Here is a 19,404-nt window from a genome sequence, read left to right on the forward strand (position 1 = left end):
GAGGGGTCCGGGTGGCACTATTTTGCGCTGCAAGGTGCCATGGGAAGGGTTGTATGTCTCCCAGGCATCAGCTAAGCGGCAGGCTTCCTTGAGGGTGGCTGGCTGCTTATCATTAAGATACACAGCCAGAGGCCCGGGCGCACCCCTGGAAGAGATCCTCCAGCATGGTCCGGTTGAACAAATCCTCAAAGGTGTCGCACCGCGTAGACTCTAGCCAGTGGGTCCCCACTTGGGCTTTGTGACAAGCTCATTCCGTCCAGGACCAGCCGACATTCTTAGCCATACCTCTGATCTTTGTCTCCACCTCTCAGGGGTGATTTCATATGCCTTAGCGATGGCCTCACGGACGGCAGCCATGTCCCCTCGTTGATCTCTTTCCAGGGCTTGGTGAGCAGCCTTAGCCTTCCCGTCTAAGTGCTTGGTAAGCAGTAAGGCCCTCTCAGCCAGGCTGACGTCATAGGTCTTGAAGAGGAATTCGATCTCTTCGAGCCATTGTTCCAGCTCGTCTTCAGTCCACTTTCCCACAAGGTTATTGAAGACAGAGAGGTATTTGTGGCCGATGGAGTGGGGGCTAGAGGCTTGCTGTGCTGCTAAAGCTTCTGCGCTGTCCTTCTTGGCTCTCTCCAACTCGAGCTCCCTGTCCTTGAGGGCTAGTTCATGCTGTCTTCGTCTTTCTTCTTCTTCTCTCTGCTGCTCGGCTTCTTGCTGCCTTTGTTCTTCTTCATACTTTCTCTTCTCAGCGATCTGTTCCTTTACAAACTTTTGAAGGGCCTGGCCGGAAAGACCGTCCTCCTTCCCTATATTCCTGAAGTATTGATGCTCCTCGGTTGACATGTTGCTGATGGGAAGGGGTGCTGAGTGAGGTACGTGGGGGTTCCCGAAGGAAAAGGTTTGTGATGATGAGGAAGTGTCCTTAGACTAGTGGCACTTCAATAAGTGGTACCTTTGAATGAGGTGGCACTGTGGAGGAGTGTGCCTTGCAAGGGTCACACTAGAGGAAAAGCGTTCCTGAAGGAAGTCTGAGTCCTTATGGGCGGATACGTTGGTAAATGGAGTGCTCCTGAAGGCTCTATGGTCCTTATGGGCGGATGCACTGTTAATGAGGTGTTCCTGAAGGAGCTGCAGTCCTTATGGGCGGAAACACCGGTTGTATGGCACTCTGTTTCTTCAACACAGGTGCAATGACTTATATAAGAGGTTGCTTTAGTTGGGGGCACTGTGGTGCCGGTGCGCTCCGTGGAGCAATGCAAAATGTCAGTGCATGAATTGGCACTGAAGGTGAGGTACTCTGCCTGAGCAGAAGGTAAGTAGGGGAGTAGAAAGGTAAATGAGAGACTCCAACAGAATGAAAGAGATAGGAAAGGGAAAGGAGAAAGATAAGTGCTTCAGTGATTGGGTTCTTAGTAGTGCCGCAGATTAGTGGCACTGAGAGAAATGGAACTGGATGTGGCACGAGTGGGTAGCTAGTTATGAGAACTAGTGGGCGCTGCCTGACATGGGGACAGGTGGGCTACGAGGTAAGCACTCAATGTGCAATGGTTTAGCACTTGCAACACGCAAGTCTGAGATAAAATATACCTACTCCCGCACATCAGTTGTAACACGTAACAAGATATAATCCATATGCACTTTATAATGCACGCTAAATGGTCTGGGTTGAAGCACTTGGAAAGAAAAGGTTGGTTTGCTTGAGTAATCCGCTAAGCACAAGCGTTCAGAAATTTCGCACTGAGTATATGATAAAATTTTAAATGGGTTAGAAATTTGAAATGTCAGGTTTTGTTATTAATCTAATTCTTTGTATCTGCCTTTTATAATTTATGAGTTGATCCCCAAACTCTAAAGTAAATTACGTTTGTCCTGTGAGAAAAAAAATGCACTAATGCGAGAGGCGAGAGAAGGGGAAGAAAAAAAAGATCTCTCTCTCTCTCGGTGAGCGATATGTAATGGCCCGTATTTGTTATGAAATTATAATCCCTTTTATTTTACGCTTAAGCGAAAATTGAATTATGGTTGTGAAAGTATGTTAAGTTAAATATATCAGGGAATGGCTACTGCTTGCTCTCATAGAAACCTTAGTATGGTACGCAAGGGCGTTTCAAATTGTTTCGCACCGTTTTCCGATTTTCGTTAAGCATACAAGGAGGAGGTTTGTTCCTTGAACGAACGTTGTGGGAACGAATATGCGCGGGAAACAGCTGATCGAGGATTCTTGCTCGCCGTGCGACAAAGACGAAATTGGAATTGAATGGATGGCGAAAAGGAAGACAACAAAAACAAACTGCACTTTCTTGCTACATGCGGGTTTTAAAATACGAAATGAATTATTACTCTTTGAATATCAGCACTGTCTTTACTTTATGTTAATACTTTAATATGCAAAATAAATGCTGGGAACTGTTTTCCTTCCAACACTGGGACAGGTTGACGCATGCGCGCTTTGAACACAACGCTGGCCGTATAAATGCCAGGTATCGCTATACGGATTCCCGTAAACTAATCGTTATTTGAAATTTATCACTAACCAAGAAATGTACATTTTCTTTGCCGTAACTATTCTGAAATAACCTCCTAGCTACTGGTCCTAGCGTACACATGCAAAATTCCCTCACTAGCACTTCCTAATTCCTAATTTTATTCGTCTACAACCCGACACTTTTCCTACACTCTAGAAATTTTGCGGGGCGAACATTTCGTGCCTTTCTCTGTCTCGCTAATATAAGAACCCTACGCGTTCCCTTGTTATGAACGCTTTTAATGCTACGAGAATTGTTGCGTTTTAAAAAGAAATATTAATATTACCCTTATTTCCTTAATATTAGGACATGCACACACAGTTTTACCAAAAGACGTCGGCTACAATCGCTTCCTGTGCTTCTTAAAATGAAATGGTTATCGTGAATAAAATATTCGATTTTATATATTCCTGGTTTTTCTAGTCTAGCTTAATAGTGAAGCTAATTTAGCTATTTGACTATATCCTGGCATTTGGTCGTCACTGTTACAGACTGGACTTGGTTGATAAGAATTTACACACAAAATTATAATTGATGCTGCCATGAAACCAAGAGAGTACAGTTTGTAAACAAAAGGGGATTTAATTGAAAACTTACCTCAGAATTTTCCTGGAGTTATAATTTAAGGTGGAAGGTCGCCATATTGGAATTTAGAATTCTTTTGCCAATTTACAGTAATTTATTTATAGAAACTTAGCAAATCAACATTAGCAAATCAACATTTAGACGCAATACACCATCACTGAGGGGCAGATTCAAAATAGGACACAGTAACAATAATGAAATGAATTGGCAACAAGCAAGTGGATAAAAAATGGGGCCAATCTGCAATAATCAGTTCAATGATAATAATCACAGTCAGTCTGCCCTGATTACGTGAAATAGTAATGCATATGATGGTGTTCCAGGATGGAGGAATACTTCATACGAACAGTTGGCCACAACGGAAACTTCTCTGAACTATGACCAGGAATTGTGGTGGCAGGCGGGGTATGGAAGCATGGAATTGTGATCGTACCACGTGTCTCCTCCTGAAAGAGACGTTTTGCGTTAGCCCTGCTCAAACTAAGGGAACTGGAATCTCCCTACAGAAGATTACTGGAGACACATTTTGAAATACAACATATAACGTAGCCTAGAAGGAGCTTTTGATGAAAGCACGTAAATATAATCTGAGAATCGGAGCCGCGTGTGCGTTAACAATGAACACGTAATTATACGCGCCCAAAGTTAACTTATGCTATTACCACTTAACTTAAATAACTTAAATAGCCCTTAGATTGCACTGGTGGAGGGATAAATGATTGTTATTTCGGGATCTTTACTCGAATTCAAAGTGCGTAAATGGCAAGGCAGGGGATACAGGCAAGATTTTGACAAAGGGAATATTGTTTCGTGGAGGAAGAGGTTAAAAGCTTAAAAGAAATGGAAATTAAGGAGTTAAGTACAAGGGACAGGGACGAACCTTTTATGACTGTTATAGGCGCCTACAACCATTCCAGGTCCCCTGTTTGAGGACAGTCCGGCCAGCGGAGATGGAGGAACCCGCAGCACGTCCGCTACAGATGAGGTCAGAAGCAAGTCTCTGCCCTGCTTTTGAAAAGCAGGTCGCATTCGGCGTCGGGCGGGGGGGGTGATCGAACCCAGGTCTCTCAGGTGGAAAGCAAGGGTGTTATCCACTGGGCCATACAAGTCTAAAAGAAGTTGGAACCTGAGAGCAACTGCACCTGGGTTCGATCCCGACGTGAGTCAGAAATTTATTTCTGTTCCACACGTGATTGTGTGTTGATGATTTCTATCTTATTCACTCAGAAGGGATAATTCGAATGAAATGTTGTCTATTGGGTCATTGCTGAGTCGGGAAGTTGGGGAAAACTCGCTGGTATGCAAGCAGTTAGCTTGCCCAGGTAATTCCTTGGGTGCAGTTGCTCTCAGGTTCCAACTTCTTTTAGACTTGTATGGCCCAGTGGATAACGCCCTTGCTTTCCACCTGAGAGACCTGGGTTCGATCCCGACGTGAGTCAGAAATTTATTTCTGTTCCACACGTGATTGTGTGTTGATGATTTCTATCTTATTCACTCAGAAGGGATAATTCGAATGAAATGTTGTCTATTGGGTCATTGCTGAGTCGGGAAGTTGGGGAAAACTCGCTGGTATGCAAGCAGTTAGCTTGCCCAGGTAATTCCTTGGGTGCAGTTGCTCTCAGGTTCCAACTTCTTTTAGACTTGTATGGCCCAGTGGATAACGCCCTTGCTTTCCACCTGAGAGACCTGGGTTCGATCCGACGTGAGTCAGAAATTTATTTCTGTTCCACACGTGATTGTGTGTTGATGATTTCTATCTTATTCACTCAGAAGGGATAATTCGAATGAAATGTTGTCTATTGGGTCATTGCTGAGTCGGGAAGTTGGGGAAAACTCGCTGGTATGCAAGCAGTTAGCTTGCCCAGGTAATTCCTTGGGTTGCAGTTGCTCTCAGGTTCCAACTTCTTTTAGACTTGTATGGCCCAGTGGATAACGCCCTTGCTTTCCACCTGAGAGACCTGGGTTCGATCCTATATACGTGAGTCAGAAATTTATTTCTGTTCCACACGTGATTGTGTGTTGATGATTTCTATCTTATTCACTCCAGAAGGGATAATTCGAATGAAATGTTGTCTATTGGGTCATTGCTGAGTCAGGAAGTTGGGGAAAACTCGCTGGTATGCAAGCAGTTAGCTTGCCCAGGTAATTCCTTGGGTGCAGTTGCTCTCAGGTTCCAAAATTCTTTTAGACTTGTATGGCCCAGTGGATAACGCCCTTGCTTTCCACCTGAGAGACCTGGGTTTGATCCCGACATGAGTCAGAAATTTATTTCTGTTCCACACGTGATTGTGTGTTGATGATTTATATCTATATATATATATATATATATATATATATATATATATATATATATATATATATATATATATATATATTATATATATATATATATATATATATATATATATATATATATATATATATATATATATATATATATATATATATTATATATATATATATATATATATATATATATATATATATATATATATATATATATATATATATATATATATATATATATATATATATATATATATATATATATATATATATTGTAAAGAAGTAGCAGCCAAAATCCGCTAGGAAACTCTTCTCCTTCCTGCTTTGGGTTGGTTTGAACCTTTGAAGGTCAGGGGTAATAGGGCTCAGAGAAAATATATAATAGTTTGGGGACAGTAAACTGGCTTTGCACTGTTTTCTTTGGTACAGGGAAAGAAAATCGTTTTCTATGATATCCGGGTCGGCGACCTGGGTCAGGACATCGCCCCTACCCCTGTCCAGAAGCAATAAAAGGTCAGGGCCAGGACAGCTCTCCTCCCTCACACGCGGTTGCTAGTTTAAGCCGAGAACAAGTCAAGTCTCGGGCCGTTGCCCCTGCCCTCCTCTTCCCGTTCGCGCCACGTGGATCCCATCGCCGCCCTGTGTGCCCTGTGTTCCATTCCACGTGGCCTTAGAAGACTGCAAGGGGGATTGCAAGTCTTCCAAACGCGAGCTGACATTAAAGGGCGGCCTTTTCATCATCCCAAGGGCGCCCTTTTCCGCCCCAATCTTGACTTGAAGAAATACCTTGAGAGGGGAGGCTACCATTTGTCCACGCTCCCACACGTGTTTCGGCAGAAGACGTCGTCATCCCTGCGCCCCTACAAATGTGGTAATGTACCCAAAACGAGTTGCTAGTCACGATTACTTAGCCCTTTTGCATTTATTAATCTCTGGGCCTATAACTTTGTGTTCCCTGATATTCCTTGGTTCAAGCCAGGCCCACGTGTTCACAGCTTCTTTCCTCTGAGTCACAAGTAACGCCTCAGAGAGTCCTTGGCGCCTTCAGTGCACCCCAGTAATTCAATCCCCAAATTCCAGCATTAGATGTGTAACGTGGGTCCAAATATCGTTTCAGAAAGACGCCTGTAGCAGAATTATCCTTGGTCCGTGTTCCTGCCATTCCCAAGCTCCCCCTTCGGGAGGACTTCTACGGCAGTAATTTACCGTGTTTTCAGTTAATTTTCCTTTGACCTTTGTGTGCTATCAAATATAACTATTTTTATATCCACGTGTTTCACGACTTCCCTAGTGAAGAGCCCTCCGCTCCGTGTACTTCTTTTTTTTTGTTTGTGTTTTATATGTCCTGGGTATCTTACAAGGCCATTTTCGAGTAAAGTAATAATTGTGAGTCATAAGATCCACCTGCACCAGGAAACATATAAAAATATATTATATATATATATATATATATATATATATATATATATATATATATATATATATATATATATATATATATATATATATATATAAATATATATATATATATCTGTATATATAAATAAATATATATATATATATATATATATATATATATATATATATATATATATATATATATATGTATCTATATATATATATCTATATATACATATCTATATATATATATATATATATATATATATATATATATATATATACATATATATATATATATATATATATATATATATATATATATATATATATATATATATATATATGTATATCTATATCTATATCCATATATATCTATATATATATATCTATATCTATATCTATATATATCTATCTATCTATATATAATATATATATATATATATATATATATATATATATATATATATCTACATATATATCTATATATATATCTATATAAATATATAAAATATATATATATATATATATATATATATATATATATATATATATATATATATATATATGTGTGTGTGTGTGTGTGTGTGTGTGTGTGTGCATAACTGTGTTAATACTGTAAATGTGTGTGTGTGTGTGTGTGTGCATAACTGTGTTAATACTGTAAATGTACATGAGCATGGACATACAGTATACAGACATAAGGAAGCGCAATCGAATGTCAATAACGCAGGTATGTGTGTTGTGTTTTGGATACAGCTGGGATTGCATTTTCTTATATATTTTTAGTCTTTTTCCTTATTATTCTATTTTCCCTTTCTACACTTAATCATTTATTAACTGACTTTTCATTTTCCATGAAGGCTATGTACTTGCATATTCACAAACCATTTATACATGTTAGGCATCGAAGGAGAACGGTTCTCATTCCACCAGCCAATGGGAGATTGTTTACAAAGACCTTAGCCCAAAAACCGAAGCTTTCAGCCAATGAAAGAGGGTGATAGAAACGTGTATTGTGGAGGCATCTGATTGGCTATAACAATTTCTTCCCTGAAAGTGGAAGGCTCAGTTTAAGTCTAACCGTCTAAGGACGAAGATGGACGGTTTCCTTCATGAACCAGAGCTTATGAAATGAAGAAAAGTATCCTGGTAAGAACAAGGAGTTCTAAGGTAGTTTTGCTTACAATTTTAGGTCATACTCTTGATTTTGCAGGAGTTGGAGGTTTGCATGAACATTGGGAATCTGAAGAATGTCACGGAAAGGGGTGTTGTGTTGTGGCCACAGGAGTTGGAATTTTGGAACTTTTGCAAAGATTTCTGTAGGCCGTCAAAGTCTGAAGCTGGAAGCCGTCGTATACTTTTTGAGAGATTGACTTGGCAAATATCTGAGAAGATTCTGAGATTCTTGAACGTATTTGAGGTTGGGGTCAGTGGCAGAGCTTTCACCTCAGTTTAGCAAAGGTGCTAAAGGGAGAAGAGGCCTGATGTGTATATCTGGGCTCTGTCAACCAACAAAGACGATGTCAGGCAGACCTTTTCTATCTTGGGTACTGTGGAAAAGAGCCAACCGTACCGATTCGTGGTGCTATGGCTCCCTGAATTGAAATGCATGATGGGTGCAGTTTAAAATAATTTTTATCTAGAAGTAAAAAACAAAATTCAATTGATGGAAATCTGATTGCAAGACTTGAGATGGAACGGCCGTAAACGTCATCTGTGTCTAAAAATCCACGAACACTAGGGATTATTTGCCGCTTCTCGATTTGGACACCATTGGCAATCAGCGGCCAAGTAGGCTATTTTGTAAATCAATATCGCCTATGTGTAACTTAATTCATCAATAGCTTTATAATTAATGTAACAATTACTTGAGTACCTGCTGAATAATCATTACGAATTGCAGCATCCTGCTTAAATCAGGGGAACAACCGTGATCACAGGTCAATTGCCTACTTATTAGGTGATGGACGATGGCCCTTAGTGAGACCCAACTTTTATTTCTCATATCATTTAGAGGCATGGCTATTAATTCAGGCTCGGGCCAGTATTTAAAATTATCCGTTTGAGGTGATTACAGTAATATTATTATGCTTTTCAATGATGGTCATCAAAAGCACAAAAGGACTCTTGTATTTAGTGTCAAATTTTGAACTAATTTCTCGGTGGGTAGGACCCATGAATGCTAGGTTATAGGTGAGAAATTTGCACATAGAGCGCATGAGTGGACATTAAAGACAAGCCTTATTGCATTCGTACAACGCTGTATCTTTATCAGACATAAAGAGGTAATGTTTTAGGAGTTTTATTTTTCCAGAGGTACAAAAGCGATGAAATATCATAGAAAGTATAAAGGTAATAAAATATAAAGTACACAGGTAATGAAATACAAAGTACACAGGTAATAAAATACTAAGTACACAGGTAATTACAACAGATGGGTTACAGAATTCTGACTGGCTGTTTGTTGGTGGTGTTGTGTCACGCGCCAGGGGGCGCTGCGATCTCCTTGGCCCAGTTGGTGAGGTTGGATGGAAGATGGGTGTGTGGGAGGTGGGGGGACCTCCCGTTGGCTGGATGCTGCCTGGGGGGAGCAGCGGCCAACACCCATCCCGCAGTCAACCCCACCGAATGGGCCAAGAAGATAGCAGCGCCTGTGGAACACGACGCCGCAGCATCAACTGGTGACCAGTCAGAATCCTTCACAGCGTTGGTTAATCGTGGGCTGTTTCTTGCGATTGGTGATTTTCGTCCAAATGTTCAGAGTTCATCGCTTCCTCTTGTCTCCGGCGCTGAAGTTCATCCTCCGCCATCTTTAGATTCTTCTCCATCAGGGTTACGACTTCCAACCATATCTCGTAGCAGTCCTTCTCTCCTTGGGCGTTGCAGTCCTTTCTGGACTGTTCCTCTTCTTTCTTCTGCATCTGGTCAGTCAGATCCTCTTCTTTCCGTCCTACTGTTGTTTCAACACACTTTTGTGGCTCCTGTTCCCCACTGCTGATGTCCAGGGTTTCATTGTCCAAGGTTTTGTTTTCAGAGTTCATAGCTTCCTCTTGTCTCCGGCGCTGAGTTCATCCTCCGCCATCTTTAGATTCTTCTCCATCAGGGTTACGACTTCCAACCATATCTCGTAGCAGTCCTTCTCTCCTTGGGCGTTGCAGTCCTTTCTGGACTGTTCTTCTTCCTTCTGCATCTGGTCAGCAGTCAGATCCTCTTCTTTCCGTCCTACTGTTATTTCAACACACTTTTGTGGCTCCTGTTCCCCATTGCTGATGTCCAGGGTTTCATTGTCCAAGGTTTTGTTTTCAGAGTTCATAGCTTCCTCTTGTCTCCGGCGCTGAAGTTCATCCTCCGCCATCTTTAGATTCTTCTCCATCAGGGTTACGACTTCCAACCATATCTCGTAGCAGTCCTTCTCTCCTTGGGCGTTGCAGTCCTTTCTGGACTGTTCTTCTTCTTCCTTCTGCATCTGGTCAGTCAGATCCTCTTCTTTCCGTCCTACTGTTGTTTCAACACACTTTTGTGGCTCCTGTTCCCCATTGCTGATGTCCAGGGTTTCATTGTCCAAGGTTTTGTTTTCAGAGTTCATAGCTTCCTCTTGTCTCCGGCGCTGAAGTTCATCCTCCGCCATCTTTAGATTCTTCTCCATCAGGGTTACGACTTCCAACCATATCTCGTAGCAGTCCTTCTCTCCTTGGGCGTTGCAGTCCTTTCTGGACTGTTCTTCTTCCTTCTGCATCTGGTCAGCAGTCAGATCCTCTTCTTTCCGTCCTACTGTTGTTTCAACACACTTTTGTGGCTCCTGTTCCCCATTGCTGATGTCCAGGGTTTCATTGTCCAAGGTTTTGTTTTCAGAGTTCATAGCTTCCTCTTGTCTCCGGCGCTGAAGTTCATCCTCCGCCATCTTTAGATTCTTCTCCATCAGGGTTACGACTTCCAACCATATCTCGTAGCAGTCCTTCTCTCCTTGGGCGTTGCAGTCCTTTCTGGACTGTTCTTCTTCTTCCTTCTGCATCTGGTCAGTCAGATCCTCTTCTTTCCGTCCTACTGTTGTTTCAACACACTTTTGTGGCTCCTGTTCCCCATTGCTGATGTCCAGGGTTTCATTGTCCAAGGTTTTGTTTTCAGAGTTCATAGCTTCCTCTTGTCTCCGGCGCTGAAGTTCATCCTCCGCCATCTTTAGATTCTTCTCCATCAGGGTTACGACTTCCAACCATATCTCGTAGCAGTCCTTCTCTCCTTGGGCGTTGCAGTCCTTTCTGGACTGTTCTTCTTCTTCCTTCTGCATCTGGTCAGTCAGATCCTCTTCTTTCCGTCCTACTGTTGTTTCAACACACTTTTGTGGCTCCTGTTCCCCATTGCTGATGTCCAGGGTTTCATTGTCCAAGGTTTTGTTTTCAGAGTTCATAGCTTCCTCTTGTCTCCGGCGCTGAAGTTCATCCTCCGCCATCTTTAGATTCTTCTCCATCAGGGTTACGACTTCCAACCATATCTCATAGCAGTCCTTCTCTCCTTGGGCGTTGCAGTCCTTTCTGGACTGTTCCTCCTCTTCCTTCTGCATCTGGTCAGTCAGATCCTCTTCTTTCCGTCCTACTGTTGTTTCAACACACTTTTGTGGCTCCTGTTCCCCATTGCTGATGTCCAGGGTTTCATTGTCCAAGGTTTTGTTTTCAGAGTTCATAGCTTCCTCTTGTCTCCGGCGCTGAAGTTCATCCTCCGCCATCTTTAGATTCTTCTCCATCAGGGTTACGACTTCCAACCATATCTCATAGCAGTCCTTCTCTCCTTGGGCGTTGCAGTCCTTTCTGGACTGTTCCTCCTCTTCCTTCTGCATCTGGTCAGTCAGATCCTCTTCTTTCCGTCCTACTGTTGTTTCAACACACTTTTGTGGCTCCTGTTCCCCATTGCTGATGTCCAGGGTTTCATTGTCCAAGGTTTTGTTTTCAGAGTTCATAGCTTCCTCTTGTCTCCGGCGCTGAAGTTCATCCTCCGCCATCTTTAGATTCTTCTCCATCAGGGTTACGACTTCCAACCATATCTCATTTTGTAGCAGTCCTTCTCTCCTTGGGCGTTGCAGTCCTTTCTGGACTGTTCCTCCTCTTCCTTCTGCATCTGGTCAGTCAGATCCTCTTCTTTCCGTCCTACTGTTGTTTCAACACACTTTTGTGGCTCCTGTTCCCCATTGCAGATGTCCAGGGTTTCATTGTCCAAGGTTTTGTTTTCAGAGTTCATAGCTTCCTCTTGTCTCCGGCGCTGAAGTTCATCCTCCGCCATCTTTAGATTCTTCTCCATCAGGGTTACGACTTCCAACCATATCTCATAGCAGTCCTTCTCTCCTTGGGCGTTGCAGTCCTTTCTGGACTGTTCCTCCTCTTCCTTCTGCATCTGGTCAGTCAGATCCTCTTCTTTCCGTCCTACTGTTGTTTCAACACACTTTTGTGGCTCCTGTTCCCCATTGCTGATGTCCAGGGTTTCATTGTCCAAGGTTTTGTTTTCAGAGTTCATAGCTTCCTCTTGTCTCCGGCGCTGAAGTTCATCCTCCGCCATCTTTAGATTCTTCTCCATCAGGGTTACGACTTCCAACCATATCTCGTAGCAGTCCTTCTCTCCTTGGGCGTTGCAGTCCTTTCTGGACTGTTCCTCCTCTTCCTTCTGCATCTGGTCAGTCAGATCCTCTTCTTTCCGTCCTACTGTTGTTTCAACACACTTTTGTGGCTCCTGTTCCCCATTGCTGATGTCCAGGGTTTCATTGTCCAAGGTTTTGTTTTCAGAGTTCATAGCTTCCTCTTGTCTCCGGCGCTGAAGTTCATCCTCCGCCATCTTTAGATTCTTCTCCATCAGGGTTACGACTTCCAACCATATCTCGTAGCAGTCCTTCTCTCCTTGGGCGTTGTAGTCCTTTCTGGACTGTTCCTCTTCTTCCTTCTGCATCTGGTCAGTCAGATCCTCTTCTTTCCCTCCTACTGTTGTTTCAACACACTTTTGTGGCTCCTGTTCCCCACTGCTGATGTCCAGGGTTTCATTGTCCAAGGTTTTGTTTTCAGAGTTCATAGCTTCCTCTTGTCTCCGGCGCTGAAGTTCATCCTCTGCCATCTTTAGATTCTTCTCCATCAGGGTTACGACTTCCAACCATATCTCGTAGCAGTCCTTCTCTCCTTGGGCGTTGTAGTCCTTTCTGGACTGTTCCTCTTCTTCCTTCTGCACCTGGTCAGTCAGATCCTCTTCTTTCCCTCCTACTGTTGTTTCAACACACTTTTGTGGCTCCTGTTCCCCACTGCTGATGTCCAGGGTTTCATTGTCCAAGGTTTTGTTTTCAGAGTTCATAGCTTCCTCTTGTCTCCGGCGCTGAAGTTCATCCTCCGCCATCTTTAGATTCTTCTCCATCAGGGTTACGACCTCCAACCATATCTCGTAGCAGTCCTTCTCTCCTTGGGCGTTGCAGTCCTTTCTGGACTGTTCCTCTGCTCCCTTCTGCACCTGGTCAGTCAGATCCTCTTCTTTCCGTCCCACCATTGTTTCAACATACTTTTGTGACTCCTGTCCCCCGTGAACTTCGCTGACTTTCGGTTCCTCTGTGAACTTCAGTTTTTCATCGTTCAGTTGTTCTGGGTGTAAATTACCTAAGTTTCTGTTTGAAGCTAAAAGTTGAGCTTCGTAACAAGTAGCCCGATCCCGTTGCCTAGAGTTTTCTGCTTCGGTGAGCTCCAGTTGTCTTTGAAGAAAGTCCAAAGTCAGATTTTCCACTATTCCAAATTCGCTCTCGTTGTCCTCAACTTCTGTAGCTTTACGTTCCAGTAATTCCATATCTTTCTTGACCAAGGCGTTCCTAAGGTCTTCACTGGTCCTCTTGAAACATTCTTTCTCAGAAGCAAGCGCTTGATTGATTGCTTCAGTTTCCTTTAGTCTGAGGCTCAGCTCATTTGCCTTCTCTAAGGCACTCTCCTTTCCAATACTGAGATTTTCGATTTCTCTTATCAGCTCTCTTCCCTCGGTTTGAAGCCTCAAAATTTCTTCCCTCGCTTCCTCCAACAGATCTTCCATTTTTTCTCTGTGTACTTTACTCACTTTTAGTTGTTCATCTTCATTCTCCTCATCTGAGCTATCAAATTCTTCTGTTATGCTACATTCTTCTTTATCATTATCTTCCTCATCCTGAAAGCTTTCGGTTTCTTCCTCAGCATCGTCCTCCGCGCCAGAGTTTTCCAGGTCTTCCGTTTCCAGAGTTGAATCCAGAGTGGGCACTTCCAGGTCGTCCTCTACAAGATCATGAGCATCGCATGCAATGAGATTCCACATCCAGTAAACAGCAAGCAAGACTCATTTTCCCTGGTCAATATCCTCTATATATATCTATACTACACCCGTCTCTCCGTTTTTCTTTTTTTTTCATATTTCTAAAGTTTACTGATGCCATATTTCGCTTTGTTGGTTCTGTTTTGTCTTTCGTGAAAAGACCCAGATATTGGCCTTTTCCATTAGCCCTTCTTTGTCTGAGTCGGTAGAGCTTCGGACTGTCACTCGATGGGCCGGAGTTCAATTCTCCGGCCGGCTGATGAAGAGTTAGAGGAATTTATTTCTGGTGATAGAAATTCATTTCTCGCTATAATGTGGTTCGGATTCCACAATAAGTTGTAAGTCCCGTTGCTAAGTAACCAATTGGTTCTTAGCCACGTAAAATAAGTCTAATCCTTCGGGCCAGCCCTAGGAGAGCTGTTAATCAGTTCAGTGGTCTGGTAAAACTAAGGTATACTTAACTTTTTCCTTTTGCTATTATTATTATTATTATTATTATTATTATTATTATTATTATTATTATTATTATAAACTTAGACCCGTAAAGGGCTTACATTCTTATTATAGTAACACAACCAAAATTTAATATATTAAACAATATTAACATAACAATCTAAGCATTTAAGCAAATACATAAAGACATAAAAATTCACAAAAAAATTTTAAAATAATTACACTCGATTTAAAACAATTTTCTTTAACTGGATTAAAAATTAAGTCTGCTAACCTTAGCTCTTCAATAAAATTTATTTTTTAAAATGACTCTGAATTTATTATAACTTAAAAAAATTAGATTTTAAAGCAATTTTCTTGAGCTTTACTTTTAAAAGTCTCATCTGCTAACCTTAACTCTTCAATAAAATTTGCTTTTAAAAAGATTTTGAAGTTAGACTTAAAATGTTTTCTGAAGAACGATAGAAATTAAATCTGCTACCCTTAACTCTCCCATAGAATTTGTTTTAAAAAGGATTTTGAAATTATTATAAATAAAAGAAATTAGATTTTTAAAGCAATTTTCTTATGCTGGATAAAAACTTATTCTCCTGACAACCTTTTGGCACAATTCGTTTTTGAAAAGGATTCTGAAATTATTATAACGTAAAAGACTCTACGCTTTTCTAAACAATATCTTAAGTCTTCAGTAAATTTTGCTTTAAAAATGATTTTGAAGCATAACTAAAGGAAATTTTAAGTTTCTCTTAAACAATATAGAAAAGTAGATAGTTGTAGATGTCTTACTACCTGCTAGCCTATCTGGTTCTAGAGCTGACAGCTGTAGTCTATGTTCGTCCCTGTTTATCTTTTTGTCTGTTCTCAAAGTGAGTTTTTAATGACGAATCTTGCATTTTCTATTATTTCCTGTCATAAGAATTGGATTAAGTGGTGGCCTGCCCTTTATGGTTGCCAGACGCACCATTATGGCTGACTTTAACCTTAAATAAAATCAAACCTACTGAGGCTAGAGGGCTGCGATTTGGTATGTTGGATGATTGGAGGGTTGATGATCAACATACCAGTTTGCAGCCCTCTAGCCTCAGTAGTTTCTCAGATCTGAGGGCGGTCAGAAAAAGTGCGGACGGACAGACAAAGCCGGCACAGTAGCTTTCCTTTATAGAAAACTGAAGAGTGGGGTCAGTGTAGTCCGCAGAGGCAGATGCGGAATCGTTTCGTACCCACTCAAGCGTCCTCACCCGCACCACGAAGACCATGTCTTTGAAATTAACATTTGTGATAACTTTTTGCATGTGTTCATTTCTCTGGTTAATTTGCTTATGCGCAGTTCGTAAACTAATTGGAGAACCATGTCTTTTGTAATTCTTGCTTCTCGTTTGATTTTTATGAAAGCCTATGTGATAAAGAGTTTCAAAGGCAACTCTTGCTGTCACTCGTTAACTTATTGTGAATTTAGTTATATTCCACGATGACTTATAATTCTTGCCTTTCTATGTGTAGGTAAGGCATTGCAGTCGAGCTCAGGTCTCTCTCTCTCTCTCTCTCTCTCTCTCTCTCTCTCTCTCTCTCTCTCTCTCTCTCTCTCTCTCTAACATTTTGTAGATTTAGTTATATTCCACGACGACTTAACATTTTTTGTGAATTTAGTTATATTCCACGACGACTTATAATTCCTGCCTTCTTTGTATGTGTAGGTGAGGCATTGCAATTAAGCCAGTCTCTCTCTCTCTCTCTCTCTCTCTCTCTCTCTCTCTCTCTCTCTCTCTCAACATATTGTGAATTTAGTTATATTCCACGATGACTTATAATACTTTTTGGTGATGAAGTTTGAGTATGACAGCTTCGGAGCTGGATTCCCATTTTTTATTGGCTGGGGTCTCTCTCTCTCTCTCTCTCTCTCTCTCTCTCTCTCTCTCTCTCTCTCTCTCTCTCTCTCTCTCTCTCTGTTTGTTGCCTTGGAAGGTTTGGGAAGAGAAAAGGGGATAAATATTGCCCCTTTTATAGACGCGCTGCTTGGGGGGGACCACGCTGTGCGCCTATTGTAATGATGATGTTCATCGTCTCACTGTAGTGATGATGACGTCTAAACATTGTAATGAAAATTGGGCGTTGACTCTCACCTTTTTGATTTTTGAATCAAAGGAGCAAATGAGTTGATTTTTACTGAAGGATTTTTTAGTTTTTTTTTTTTTGGTCGATTTACTGCTGTTGAAGTTGCATCATTCTTGGGTGCACGAAAGCAACTTCTGTCGTAGTGTGATTGGGAACGATATTATTGTTAATGATACGTTCGTGTGTGATAAAAAAATGAAATGCTTTGTTGTTGTGGTTAAAGAATACAGCATCTTCAAAACTTCTATATATATGTTGCAATTGAAAATTTATTTAGCCACCAGAATGTATCATAGGTTTTCCTCATAAGTAAGAATGAAGTTGAACTAGAAAAATTCCATATCCCCAGGGCCAATGATGATTGTTTGCAAGACTGAAATTAGGACGTCTTTGCAAGAGATCAGGGAGCACCTGGTTTTATATTTAAGTGCACAGGTTTGCTGTTTAAGGCTGAAAACATATTTCTCTAATAAACAGTAAGCAGATTGGTGTGGTTGAAGCGAACATTTTTAATAATGGTAAGCATGATCCCAGTAGTTTTAAGTATTTAAGAGATATTTTTGAAGTTTTGCGTAACAGCTTTAGTCACTCAGGTCTCGAGTCGCCATTCTTAGCACAAAAGATAACAAAAGACTCGATTCAAGTTGAACAGAAAAATTACTTCGAGAAACAGGATCAAAATGAACACATTGGCACCGAAATGTTTAAAAGATAGATATGTAATCGGGATTTCCCGTGAAGCTGCGGCTATGCTGCAATTTTTGTGAAGGACGTTGGTGATCAAATGACTTCGTTAGCAAATTCAGGTAGAAAGGTGTGCGGAAGAGACCTGTCAAGAATAGTACTTGATTGTATTTTGCCCGTCTTAGTTCACTGCCTCCTAATTTTTCAGACTACTTTGTTCCTTCCTGGACACCTGGTTTTATATTCTAGTGCACAGATGTGCAGTTTAAGGCTGAAAACAGACTTCTTTATTAAACAGTAGGTCGATTGATTTGGTTGAAGGTGAACATTTAGAATTTTAATGGTAGGCATGATCTGAGTAGTTTTAAGTATTTAGTAGGTATTTTTGTTCGCTAGTGCATTATGCTGTATAGGTTTTGGACAGTTCCTCGTGCCTTTATTACTTAACGACTTTAGAGGCAGTGATAATAAACGACTTTAGAGTTAGTGAGAATAATCAGTGTGAGTAATTTGCAACGTGAAATAATCTCTCCATTTTTCATGACGTTTTATACCGAGAAACGCACTAAGTTAGCAAACTGCTAAAACGTAGGTTTCACTGAGTAAAGAGATATACATTATTTATGTTGTGTTTAACAGAGCTATTATAATTATCAGATAATAATTATTTAGTTTATCAGTTGCCCTAATTAAAGCTGAAGTTTAATGGTATGATGTAAAGGTCTAAGTACTTTCTTCAGCAGAGACTGGTGGAGGGAGAGATTGCTACATGAGAGGCGTCTAATAAAAAAAAGTCATTAGAATTCGAGGAATTGCGTAACAGTTAGGTACTTCATTATTTATCACGTTCGTAACCCTGGAGAGTTCATCACTCCTCAATTAGTTCTACCTTGTCAGTTGACCAGATTGTGAAGGAATAGAGCTTATGTAAATTTAGGATATTTTCTTCTTGCTATATATATATTTATATATATATATATATATATATATATATATATATATATATATATATATATATATATATATATATATATACATACATACATACATACATACATACATACATTTATGTTTATTTTATATATATAATATATATGTATATATATATATAATATATATATGTATGTGTATATGTATACAGTACACACATATATATGTGTATGTATGTACGTATATGTATTCATATACATTACTTATTTATTGTTTGTATGCAGCGGCAGGGATAAAGTTCATAAATCCCGTATTAGCATATTGAAATGTATGCGAGGGGAACTGAAAAATTGCGTAATGTATGTAAGGGTACCCAAAGTACCCCTTTCCAGTCAGAGGTCAGGGAGGTTGTGGACCTCTGTTGTAAATTGTGGGTTCATCCTTGAGTCACCATTTGATAAGTTCAAGTGGTTTCCCAAGGACAATAGGAAAAGTGCTTATGTAGGAATTATTAAGTGACAAAAATTAGTTATGGAAATCAATACGTATTTGACGTATAGTTGGCGTTTGGTGATATGGTTATTAATACAGCTATTGACAAAAATTAGAATTCGTTTTATGCCAAAAGGTCTTATTTGGGAAATAAGTGAAAAACTAAGTAATATAAATAAATCATTATTTGACATAATTCGCTTCTGGTCATATAATTATTGATACAGTTAATGACAAAAGCATCGATAGAATTCGTTTTAGCCACCTGCCAAAGGACAATAGAGAAAGTACTTATTTGGGAATTAAGTGAAAACTAAGTAATTTAAATAAATAATTGTTTTGACGTAATTGGCTTCTGGTCATATAATAATTGATACAGTTATTGACAAAAGCATCGATAGGATTCATTTCAGCCAACTGCCAAAGGACAATAGGAAAAGTACGTATCTGGGAATTTAATGAAAAAAATAAAGCAACATAAATAGATAATTATTTGACGTTTAGTTGGCCTCTAGTAATATAATAATTGATACAGTTATTGACAAAAGCATCGATAGAATTCGTTTTCATTTGGAAGCAGATTTCTGAACCGACTGCAATTGTTGTACGCGTTCAGATCTTCGTTCTCTCAAAATGGCACCTATTTCGCCTCGAT

The 19,404-nt window shown here is 40.4% G+C and overlaps 1 long non-coding RNA gene across 1 annotated transcript in view; it reads left to right on the plus strand.

Moving 5' to 3' along the window:
- Window positions 1–6,205: 6,205 nt before the first annotated feature.
- The window catches only part of LOC136835666 (uncharacterized), a 139,174-nt gene continuing 125,975 nt past the window's right edge, over window positions 6,206–19,404 (plus strand). Inside the window, exon 1 of the long non-coding RNA XR_010852231.1 lies at window positions 6,206–6,258. This is a non-coding gene — a long non-coding RNA (uncharacterized lncRNA). The remainder of the gene's footprint in view (window positions 6,259–19,404) is intronic.

This window comes from Macrobrachium rosenbergii, chromosome 55, assembly GCF_040412425.1.
Source record: "Macrobrachium rosenbergii isolate ZJJX-2024 chromosome 55, ASM4041242v1, whole genome shotgun sequence".
NCBI classification, from domain to species: Eukaryota; Metazoa; Arthropoda; class Malacostraca; order Decapoda; family Palaemonidae; genus Macrobrachium; species Macrobrachium rosenbergii.